This window comes from Heterocephalus glaber, unplaced genomic scaffold, assembly GCF_053883595.1.
Source record: "Heterocephalus glaber isolate CG9 unplaced genomic scaffold, H.glaber_assembly_v1.0 deba00001452, whole genome shotgun sequence".
Taxonomy (NCBI): Eukaryota; Metazoa; Chordata; class Mammalia; order Rodentia; family Bathyergidae; genus Heterocephalus; species Heterocephalus glaber.
In genome coordinates, this window is record NW_028258302.1 from 19,438,613 (window position 1) to 19,449,976 (window position 11,364).

The window sequence follows — 11,364 nt, forward strand, 5'->3', positions numbered from 1 at the left end:
AAGATGTTACTTAGACTGCACACAGCTAAATGGTAGAGCCAGGATTTAAACCCAGTCTGGTTCCAGAGTCTATGCCTTTAATCACTGTCACAGTGATTAAATAGTTGCACTGTATAATGCTCAATACACAGCAGTAGAATTAGCACAAGAAGTGGAAATATATAGCTTACTTTCGGGCAAAGGGTGTTATTAAAGTATAAGATGTTAACAAAAGTAAGCAACAGAGTCAAGTCAGAGGCTCTCTTCAGGTGGCAAAGCACCAACACTTTAACATAACAGCCAATTCCAAGCTGGGCATGTTGGTTCAGGGTCAGCCTGAATTACACACCAAGGCTGGGTCTCAAAAACACACCAAAAAATGCCTGAGGATGCAGCTCAGTGGCACCCCACCTTCCTGGCAAGTGCAAGGCCCTGAGTTAGATTGGGGGGGGGGGGGGGAACAATAGCTGATTCCAAGGTCAAAATTTTTTTTTTCTCAAATTGCAAAGAGGGATACCAGTTTAGTGGCAGAACACTTGGTTTCACTTCACAAAATAAATAGTTTGAGACCAATGTTCCAAGAACGACTGACTAGTGAAGAGTTCTGACATCCAGACTTATGAGAGCAGCAATGGCAGACACAGCTGAACTGGCACTAATGAAAACTGCTTTAGTAAAACTACTTTGCATTGAAGAAATGAGTAACTAAAAATAGAAACTCATAAGGGACAAAGCATAACATGACCAGGAATCTGATACTGTAAAGGGGCAGAAGTGGCAAAAATAAGCTATTTGCAAACAAAAGATAAACAAATATTAAGTCTAAATAATCTTTAGTAGAATAAGAAAACTATCAAGCTGGGTGTGGTATCACACCCTATAATCCCAGAAGTCTGAGAGGCTCAGGTAGGAGGATCTCAAATTCAAGCCCTACCTGGACTACTCAAGGAGACCCTGGGTTCAATCCCTAAAGGGGGTGGGAGAGGGACACTAATCATCTGAAGATGTTGTTGTTTTCCTGATGTAGTTCAGGCTGGCCTTGAACAAGTGGCAATCCTCCTGCCTCGGCCTCCTGAGTGCTGGGATTACAGGTATGGGCCACCATGCCCAGATCATCAGATTTTCTAAGTGATGGCAAATGGTTCACATAGTGCAGCTGCAGAAGATGCTGGACTGAACAAATGAATAAGGTCAAGCAAGTGGAGACTGGTAATCAACATTTCAATGAACCAAAATATAGATATGGCTGACCAAGCACAAAATTTGTCTCAGGAAACAGTGAAAAGGCCTATGGAACATGCAGAAAGGGAAAATGCTAATCCTCAGACATCATCAAATTAATTCGGCAAAACTTGTTAAAAACCTACTATTTTAGGTGCTAGGGATGCAAGGATGACTATACTAGACCAAAACCTTGCCCTCACAGAAGTTACATTCCAGGGCTGGGGATTTAGCCCAGTGATACCTCGCCTGACTTGCAAGTGCAAGGTCCCGAGTTCCATACCCAGTACCAAAAAAATAAAATAAAATAAAACTAAAACAATTAATACATTTAAAATGTCTCTATATGGGCCAGAGATTTAGCTCAGTGGTTCTGCAAGGTCCCGAGTTCAATCCCAGTACCAAAAATAAATAGATAAAAGGTAGTGTCAGGGATTTAGTTCAGTGGTGCTGCCGCCTGCCTCGAAAGTGCAAGGTCCTAAGTTCGATCCCTGGTACCAAAAAATAAATAAATAAAATAAATAAAATGTATCTATAAATAAAAATATAATTTGACTTTTACTTCCAAGAATGGCTGCTGGGGATTTAGCTCAGCGGCGCTATGCCTGCCTTGCAAGCGCAATGTCCTGAGTTCGACCCCCGGTACAAAAAAGAAAACCAAGAATGGCTGTCACTACTGTTCTCCAGATAGACAAAGTAAATTGTACTTCAAAGTTTTCCAAGCTTGACAGCTCTTAGATAAAAATATTTATTAGTGTAACTATCTTAAAAATAACTAGAATCGCTCTCCTCTTAAACCATAAAATTACAAGTGAAGGGGGCCCGGGGATTATTTAGCTCAGTGGCTCTGAGCCTGCCTCTCTAGGTCCAGAGTTTTTTGTTTTGGGTTTTTTTTTTTGGTACCAGGGATTGAACTTGGGACCATGTGCTTGTGAGGCTGGCACCGGAACCACTGAGCTAAATCCCCGGCCCTAGGTCCTGAGTTTGATCCCAGGTACAGGAAAAAAAAAATTACAAGTGGAAGCCAGGAGTGAGAGTGGAAGCCAGGGCACACACCTATAATCCCAGCTACTCAGGAGGCTGAGGCAGGAGGATCTTGAGTGCAAGGCCAGCCAGGGCAACTTAGCAGGACTCTGGCTCAAAATTTAAAAAGGAGCTGGAGACGTAGCTCACCAGGTAGAGTCCCCCTGGGTTCAACCCTCAGTTTTGGGAGGAAAAAAATTACAAGTAGAAAAAAAGTTTCCTAATAAAGAAAAAAAAATCTTGACATTAGCAAAAATGTCAAGATTTGGTCTTGGTGGGCTTTTTTTTTTTTTAGAGACAGGGTCCCACTACATAGTTCAGACTAGCCTTGAGCTCACTATATAGCCTAGGCTGGCCTCCATCTCACAGCGATCCTCCTGCCTCAGCTTCCTGAATGCTGGGATTACAGGAGTGTAAGCCACTTGGTGGGCTTTAAGAATCTCACTGTGTCTGGGATGTGGCTCAGTGGTAGAGTATTAGCAAATCCTTTGCAAGGCCCTATGTTCAATCCCCAGCACCACCCAAATGAACGATCTCATACACTGTTTCAAAGTCCATACAGTACTCTAGGCTGCAACAGCTGGCTTAGATTCCTTATAAGAATCAAGTTTACTAAGCACAGGTGTTGGTCATAATATGGAAATAGTTTACGGATAAATAAAGGATATGGTATCTTTCATGCCTTGAAAAAAAACAGTGGAAAGGAACTCATTTTTTTTTTTTGGTACCGGGGATTGAACTTGGGTCCTTGCAATTGCCAAGCAGGTGACGGAACCACTGAGCTAAATCCCCAGCCCAAGGAACTCATTTTTAATACTTCGTTAATACCAATCTCTTAATTCCTTGGGTCAGTCTAAACAACATGAAGTTCATACTATTCTTACATTTTCAAAAGATACAAGTTGGTGCTATATATACGTATACAAATTTAAGTACAGAGGATTCAAGAAATACAGCAGTAAATATGTGTTCCAATTTTACCTTCCTAAAATGCCACATGTATTTCTGAAGCTCCAAGTCCACCCCTATCTAGTTATCAATAACACCTACACACTACAGCAAGCTCATTTGAACCTACCACTCCTTTAAGTGATTAATAAGCAATCTGTTCTCTCCGTACAAATAAGCAACAATGGGAGAGTACTTGTTCCAACATGAACTACCCTTAGAAGGATGCGTTACACAACTGGACCTCATAAGGTTCACTATGTTCAGATTTTTCTATATTACTCTACTCTGTTCTCTTTTTTCTTTTTTTTTTTTTTGGTACTGGGGATCGAACTCAGGACCTTGTACTTTCGAGGCAGGCGCGGTGCCACTGAGCTAAATCCCCAGCCCTGTACTCTGTTCTCAATAAAGGATGTAAAATTTAGGATGTATCTAACCTCCTGGGAAAGTGTGATTCCAAATATCTGAAAATATCACTCCATTTTTTTGGTTAAAATTCCAAATCTTGAGCTGGGCACTTATACCAGTGGCAGAGTGGTTGCCTAACCTGCATGAGGCCATGAGTTCAATCCCCCGCACCACGCTCTGGCGCGCGCTTACGCGCACACACACATAAAATAAAATCCCAACCTCGTCTTTAGTGATAAAACTCAAGTATCTTGCAAGCAAAGATTACGCTAATTCTTTTTTTCAACACAACCTTGATTTGAGTCAACTTGGACAGGTTCTCTACATCAAATAAGTCGTTAAGGGAGAAGTCAGTCTGGGGAAGTCATTCTGGATCAAAGAATTCTTCCCACAAATAAGTTCACTCGGGTACAGTCAAGGGGACCTTTAAAGTTAATGCCTACGCAAGTGGATGTAGGTGTTGCCTTACGCCTTATTTCCCCTGGTACAAGTTTGTGCAATTTTAAACCTTCCCGGCTTTTAGACATCTTGGAGGCGGCCATGTACACAGGTAACAAGATTTCAAAAACCCATCTCTGAACGTGGAATGTGTTGTAAAGCAGCAGGATGAGCCACTGGGTGACTACGGCTGCAAAATTCTGTTTTAATTTGGTGAGTCCCTGACTTGCAAGAGTTAAAACTCTCGCCCCTTCTACTGCGATGACGTAATCTTCAACACTGCATTTCTCTTGGACTTAAAGGAGAGGGTTAAAAAAAAAAGAACAAAGGAAATTTTCCCCCTGTAAGAGTAATTAAGCAAGCGGCCGAACGAAGGTTTCAGAAGTGGTTAGGTAACTCCTTGAAAAAGAAGCTTCAGCTGAATAAGCAGGGAGAGTTGGAGAAGCAAACGGAAATAGGACGAATTCAACCCAGGGCAGGAACCGCGGGGACTGGAGCCGCGGGCTCAGACCCACACAGCGCGCGAGGCGCAGGGCTCGGGGTCACTGGGGTCGCGCAGTACAGGCCCTCCGCGGTGGCCGGGGCGGCCCCCCTCCCCGCAGCCACTTCCCCTCCACTGCTGCAATTCCGCTCCCCTCCCCCGCCCGCCGCAAAATGTCCGCGGCGGCGCCCCGCGAAGCAGGAAGTCGGAGCTGGGGCGCGGTGGCCAGAGCCCTGCCTCCTCCGAGCCCCAGCCCGCGCCCGCGAGCAATTCCACGGCCCCGACCCCAGCGGCCCGACCCGGGCCGGCTGGAGGGGGAGAGGAGCCGGCGGCGGGATGGGTGTGACCCCTTCATTCTACCGCCCGGTGACAGCCCAGCCCGGCCTCGCCCGCAGGCCGGCACCCCGAGCCTGGCCACACACGTATCGCAGGCGTGCGCCCCCACGGTTCCCACCGCGACCCCTCCCTAGGCTTCCCTCAGAACCCGGACCCGCGCTCGACCGCGGGCGCACACAAGTCCGGCGCTTCCTCGCGTTCCGCGCTTCCAGCTCCCGGGCCCCAGAAACGGGGTGCCCTCGAGGATAGAGAAAAGCGTGAGACGGCGCGACTAGGACAGAACAGTGGGACAGACATTCCCGCGGGAGCCTTATGCCCCACACTCACCTCAGCTTCTCTACCGGGGCGTTGGCAGCAGTGCGCGGGGTCTCCTCGGCGGCCGGACAGGGGCACGTACCTGACGTCAACACGCAAGAGACGTACGGTTGGGTGCCCGCGGAAGTGGGAGGGAAGAAGAGAAAGGGGCTGAGGCTGCCAGGGGTAGGGCGGGGCCGAATTTTCCCTGGGGCCTGGCTCAGCCCACCGGCCGCTCACGCGCACGCGCACTCCATCGGCGCCCCTCGAAGGTTGGGGGTTTCCTTCTCTACCTCTATTCCAGTGGTAGTATTTGTAACAATATTATAAACATGAGTGTACAAAGCGCTGCCACAAACGTTAATTTTGATGCTTGCAACCTTGTGAAGCAAATATCTCTTTTTTGCTTTTCTTGCTGGAGATCACAAGCTACTAGAATACTTCCTGAGGCCCCTAGGCCTGTTCAGTACTCCTGGTATGGGAGCTGAACGGTGCTCTTCTTATCTCTCCTACACTGCAGTGTCACTGGGCTGCAGTCACGTGGGTTTTCTTTTAGTTTAGAAACTTCCTCCCCACCGCAAGACCTTACATTTTTGTGTGCCTTCTCTTCTCAAGACTTTTGGTTGACTATCAGTCCTCGCTGCTTTGGTGGACCTATGTTCACAGCACCTAATTGTTCCTTACGTCTTTCCTAACAGTGTGCAAGCGGCAGAAGAATAGGAATATTCCCTGCCTTATTCTCAGGTGCTTCCCAATGTTAAAAAAATAATAATAATAACTTATCTTGCTGGGTGTGGTAGCATATACCTGTAGTCCCAGCACTTGGGAGGCTGAGGCAGGAGGATTTCTGCAAATTTGAGGCCAACCTAGACTACATAGTTCAAGGCCAACCCAGACCCTGTCTAAAAAACAAAACAAAGGGCCAGAGGTTTAGCTCAGTCGTTCTGCTGCCTGCCTCAAAAGCACAAGGTCCAGAGTTCAATCCCCAGTACCAAAAAACACAAACAAAGCAAGATTTAATAGTGTACTTACTAATTACTACCACATTATTTAGCCAAGAAAGACACTTAATTCTAATATATTTGATTTAACAGCCATACTTGTTTTTAAATTTTTCAATTATACAAGAATAACTACATTTTTTTTAGTTTACTACAGGCCTAGTACTAACAGGTCTGCGTATAGTAGTAGCTAATTTAAGGCAGCCATTCTCTGAGTTAAGGATTATTACCCTTATTTTATGAATACCCAAACTGGTGCTCAGAGATGTTAAGGGGCTTGCCCCTGGTCACCAAGCCAAACAGTGGCACAGAGTCTTGTGCCACTCTAGTATCACAGTACACACTGGGCTTATGTAGAGAAATCACAAGAAAACCTTAGTCCTACCCCTAACAAACTGTTAATATTCTGGTGTCCCCATTTCTAGACTTGTTTTCTATGGATATGTATACTTGTTGCAGGAAAGAAAAGTAAGTCTGTAATCCACTTTTCTCTCTTAAAACTACATTGGCCGGGTGTGGTGGCGCATGCCTGCAATCCCAGCACTCCGCAGGCAGAGGCAGGAGGATCACCACGAGTTTGAGGCCAGCCTGGGCTACAAAGTGAGTTCAGGGCCAGCCTGAGCACAAAGCGAGACCTTGTCTCAAAAAAAAAAAAAAAAAAAAAAAAAAAAACTACATTGTTGTTTGTAGGGGCCAGGGATGTACTCAGTGGTGCTGCGCCTGCCTGGCAATCATAAGGTCCTAAATTCCACATAGGAGCACCCACATGGTTTGTGAACATCTTCCCAGGTCAAAGAAAGCACCATTTGTAAAGGCTGCATTCTACTGGGTGGGCATTACAATATTTATCCAATCTCCTACTGTTGGAATTTAGGTTGTTTTGGCTTGTATAAAAATTTTTTTCAGGGCCGGGGATTTAGCTCAGTGGTTCTGGCACCTGCCTTGCAAGAGGAAGGACCTGAGTTCGATCCCCAGTACCAAAAAAAAATTTTTTTCAGTGCTGGAGATCAAACCCAGGACTTTGCACATGCTAGGCAAGGGCTCTGCCACTGAGCTACACCACCAGCCGAGGCCACTGTTTGTTTTTTACTATTGCGAAAATCTGTAAGCTTAGTGTTGTTGTTGTTTTGGAGTTTTGTTTTGTTATGTTATATTTTGGGGGTTTTTGGGGGTTTGTTTGGTTGTTTTTGGTACCGGTGATCAAACTTGGGTTCTTGCACTTGCGCTGCAGGCAGCAAAACCACTGAGCTAAATCCCTGGCCCCATGTTTTGTTTTTCTGAGACAAGCTGTCTCTACCTACTTCAGGCTGGCCTTGAACTTCCGGCTATCCTCCTTCCTCAGTCTCCCAAGTGCTGGAATTACAAGCAAGCACCATCACACCCAGCCATAAATTTAGTTGTTTTTGTTTTTGTTTTTGTTTTTGTTTTTGTTTTTTGGAACCAGGGATCAAACTCTGGACCTTGCACTTGCAAGGCAGGCGGCAGAAACACTGAGCTAAATCCCCAGCCCCATAAATTTAGTTTCTTCAATTTGCTTTTCACCTCCACAAGACTAGTTGGCAGTGCCCTTCCCTTCGTCCCATCTCACAATCCCATGAATGTCCCCAGAGAATGTCTGCCCTTTCCATCCACAGCAGTATCTTGATGGGGCAGTCACCCAACTATTTGGCCTTTCCTGCCTTTTTATTCTGAGGACAAGGACTCCCTTAGCATTTTGTTAGGTTAGGCTTTTGTCAAAGGCATCTCCTGGCCTTTTCACAGCCCCAAATCGGACTGGTTTTACTACTTGACCCCAGTCTGCCCTGTGCTTTGCTGCCAGGCCAGACTCCAGCCTTGGGGCCTTGTCCCTGCCCATAGCTGCTCTACTGACAGGAGGGGCGGCCCTTGACACCATTCCAGAGTCATCCTTCCTCTTGCAACTGCACTCCCTTTTCTCCTGGAGCAGCCCCTACCCCAGCTCTCAATCCCTGTTGCTCTAGAAGTGACTCCATCCTCTGTACAGGTACAGACACATGACATGGGGTTAGCGAATCAGAGCTTTTCTTTTTCAGTACCAGGGATCAAACTCGGGACCTTGCACTTTCGAGGCAGGCGCTGGAACCACTGAGCTAAGTCCCCAGCCCAGAGTTTTTTTTGAGAGGGTGTCTCACTATGTAGTTGAGGCTGGCCTTGAACTCATTATGTAGCCCAGGCTGGCCTCGAACTCACAGTAATCCTCCTGCCTCTGCCTCCTGAGTACTGGGATACAGGCATGTGCCACCATACCTGGCTAATCAGAGCATTATGGAGAGCCCTGTAGCTATCATATTTCAGCAATGGGCTTGTGGCCCAGTGAAGTTCAGTTCTGGAACTCTCCCATTCAATAAATTCATTTGCTAAGGGCAGGATGTAACCCTGGCACTGCTGGCAGCCAGCTTCCCACTTGGAGGAGAGAGAATGCCAGAGAAAGAAACCAAGCCAGACAGGGGAAACCGAGCTGAAAGACAGAGATTCGAAAGCAAGTACCAATGGTATTGCGGGAGCACCTGGGGCCAGTCTTGCTTTGGCTGTCAGTCATAGTGGTCAACAGAGTCCCTCTCCTGCCTGAACTAGGCTGAGGAGGTCTCTGCAACAAACAAGACTCTCGGTGAATCACTCTGCCACCCTGGTCCCTTGACTAACCCTGTGGAGTGCTTGTTAGCATCCTCTATGCAGATGATTTCCAAATCTCCACCTCTTCTATCCCCTATTCCCCCCATTTCCAAATTTCCAGCTACTCAGAAGTTCCATCAGCATTGTCAAAGTCCTTCTCCAGCTCCTGCCTGCTCCATAGGAGCCACACCTAAACCTGCCTTTGGTTCCTGCACCCTTGTAAATCCAAGGATTCCCAACCTTTTCTGAATCTTAGATCCTATTCCTACAAATTTGTACCCAGTTTTTAGAAGCTTCCTTTAAGAATCTCTGCTTTACTTCATCTCACCTAGTACAGCATTCATCTTCCCAGATAACAACTCCTGATGAGTCATTCCCCTGCTCCAAAATCCTCAGAGTCCTCTCATTTGTCTTCTGAATAAAATTGAAAATCCTTTAGCTAGGTGTACTGGGTCCTCTGATATCTACCATCACTTGCCATTCCAGTTATTTCCTCTTCCCTTCTGGTCCTCCGGAGAAACAGAATCAATAGGATATAGATAAAGCGAAGGATGGAAGGATGGATAAATAGATAGATAAGGGAATTGGCTCTGACAGTTACGGAGGCTACAAGTCCTAAAATCTGCAGGGCGAATTAGCAAGCTGGAGTTCAAGGAAAGCCAAAGGTTTAATTCCAATGCAAATTCTGAGGCCTGAGAACCAGGAGAGCTGACAGTTTGGTTCAGTCCAGAGGCTGGCAGCTTTGATATCCAGACAGAATCAATATTTCCATTTGAATCTGAAAGCAAGAAAAATTCTGCCTTACTTAGGATCAGCGGGTTTTTTCTACATTGGTCTTCAACTGGTTGGATGAGGCCCACCTACACAAAGCAGGGCAATCTGTTTTACTCAGTATTCTGATTCAAATACTAATCTCATCCAGAAACACCCTCTTAGACGTTCACAATGTGTTTGACCAAATATCTGGGCACAAGTCTAGTTGACACATAAAATTAACCATCATTCCTTTTTTGTGTGTGAAACAAAGTCTCACTATGTAGTTTAGGCTGGTCTTGAACTAACTATGTAGCCCTGGCTGGCCTCAAACTCACAATGATCCTCCTGCCTCAGCCTTCCAAGGGCTGGGATTACAGGCATGCACCACCACGCCTGGCTACCATCATTCCTTCTATCACAAGTCTTATGCCACAGCTACCCTGACCTATCATTATGTAAGCAGGTGCTATGATTTCTTGCCCTCTGCCCCTGCTCATGCTGTTCCCCTTACCTGAAACTCCCTTCCTGTTCATCCACCCTATCTATAAAGTCCCAATCTCCCAATCTTTCCCACCATGAACCAATAAAGTCTCAATCTTTCCCACCATGAGCCATGCCTTTTGCCAACACTGATGTTGTGTCCTTTCCCATCTCTGTACAGGTCTTTACAGGCTCAAGAGAGTCTCTCTTTCTTCCACACTCCTGTTCTCTCCTCTTTCAAGGACTAACCTAGGCCTGAGCCCTAAAGCCTCCTAGATAATCTTCTTAGCCAGTGGCCAATCATTTCTATAATACTTGGTGTTTAAATCATGCCATACTGAAATCATTTGTATCTATGCTAACTAAATCATTAGGCTAAGAACAGGAAGAGACCTTATTTTACTTATTTTGTATCCTTCTACTTAATTCCCTGGCACTCTGCTGACCTTCAAAAACATCTGATAAACGGGGCTGGAGGTGTTCAGTGGTAGGGGTGTTTGCTTAGTATATATGAGGCCCTGGGTTCCATCTCCACACTGAAAAAAAATTTTTTTTTGTACCAGGGATCAAACTCAGGACCTCACACTTGTTTGTTTGTTTTGGTACCGGGGATCAAACTCAGGACCTTGCGCTTTCACAGCAGGCTCCGGAACCACTGAGCTAAATACCCAACCCTGGGACCTCGCACTTGTGAGGAGGCAGCAGAACCACTGAGCTAAATCGCTGGCCCACAGGAAAAAAAATTTTGATAAGCCAGGTGTGGTCACACATGTCTATAACCCCAGCATTCTGGGAACTTGAAGCAAGAAGATTGAAAACTAAAGCCCAACCTGGCCAGCTTAGTGACTGAACAAGACCCTGTATCAAAACAAGAAATGAAGGCTGGGCAGAGGCGGCTCTGTTCCCTTGGCAGTCCAGCTCACTTCCCCAGACTTTAGCCTTTGGAGTGCTAAAGTTCCTCCTACAATGCTGGACAGAAAGCACCACTTTCTGTCATTTCTTTTTTTTTCTTTTTTTGGTACTGGAGATTGAATTCAGGACCTTGCACTTGTGAGGCAGGCGCGGTGCCACTGAGCTAAATCCCCAGCTCTCAGATCTTTTTAAAAGACTGTAAGCATTGCTGAAGAAAACAAAGAAGGTTCAGTATTTTCTTTTTACTAAGACATATCCTTTCAAATAAGTTCTTCACCCTCAGGAAGAATCCTTAGGGGAGAATAGGAAAAAACAAATATTTTTCCAGTTCTATTTAACCCTTTTTTTTTTTTTGACATAGAGTCTCACTGTGTAGTTCCGGCTGGCCTTGAACTCACTCACTACGTAGTCCAGGCTGGCCTTGAATTCACATCAATCCTTCTGCCTCAGTCTCCT

General features: G+C 45.9%; 1 protein-coding gene across 2 annotated transcripts in view; it reads right to left on the reverse strand.

Annotated features, from left to right (window-relative positions):
• Positions 1–5,313, reverse strand: part of Cdc42 (cell division cycle 42) — a 52,021-nt gene extending 46,708 nt beyond the window's left edge. The window contains exon 1 of one of the 2 annotated variants that reach the window (XM_021263019.2): positions 5,162–5,312. The gene's annotated coding sequence lies outside the window, so the exon portion shown is untranslated. Of the gene's footprint in view, positions 1–5,161 lie in introns of both variants that reach the window. The other variant, XM_087215616.1, reaches the window with a different exon arrangement.
• Between the last annotated feature and the right edge of the window lie 6,051 nt (positions 5,314–11,364).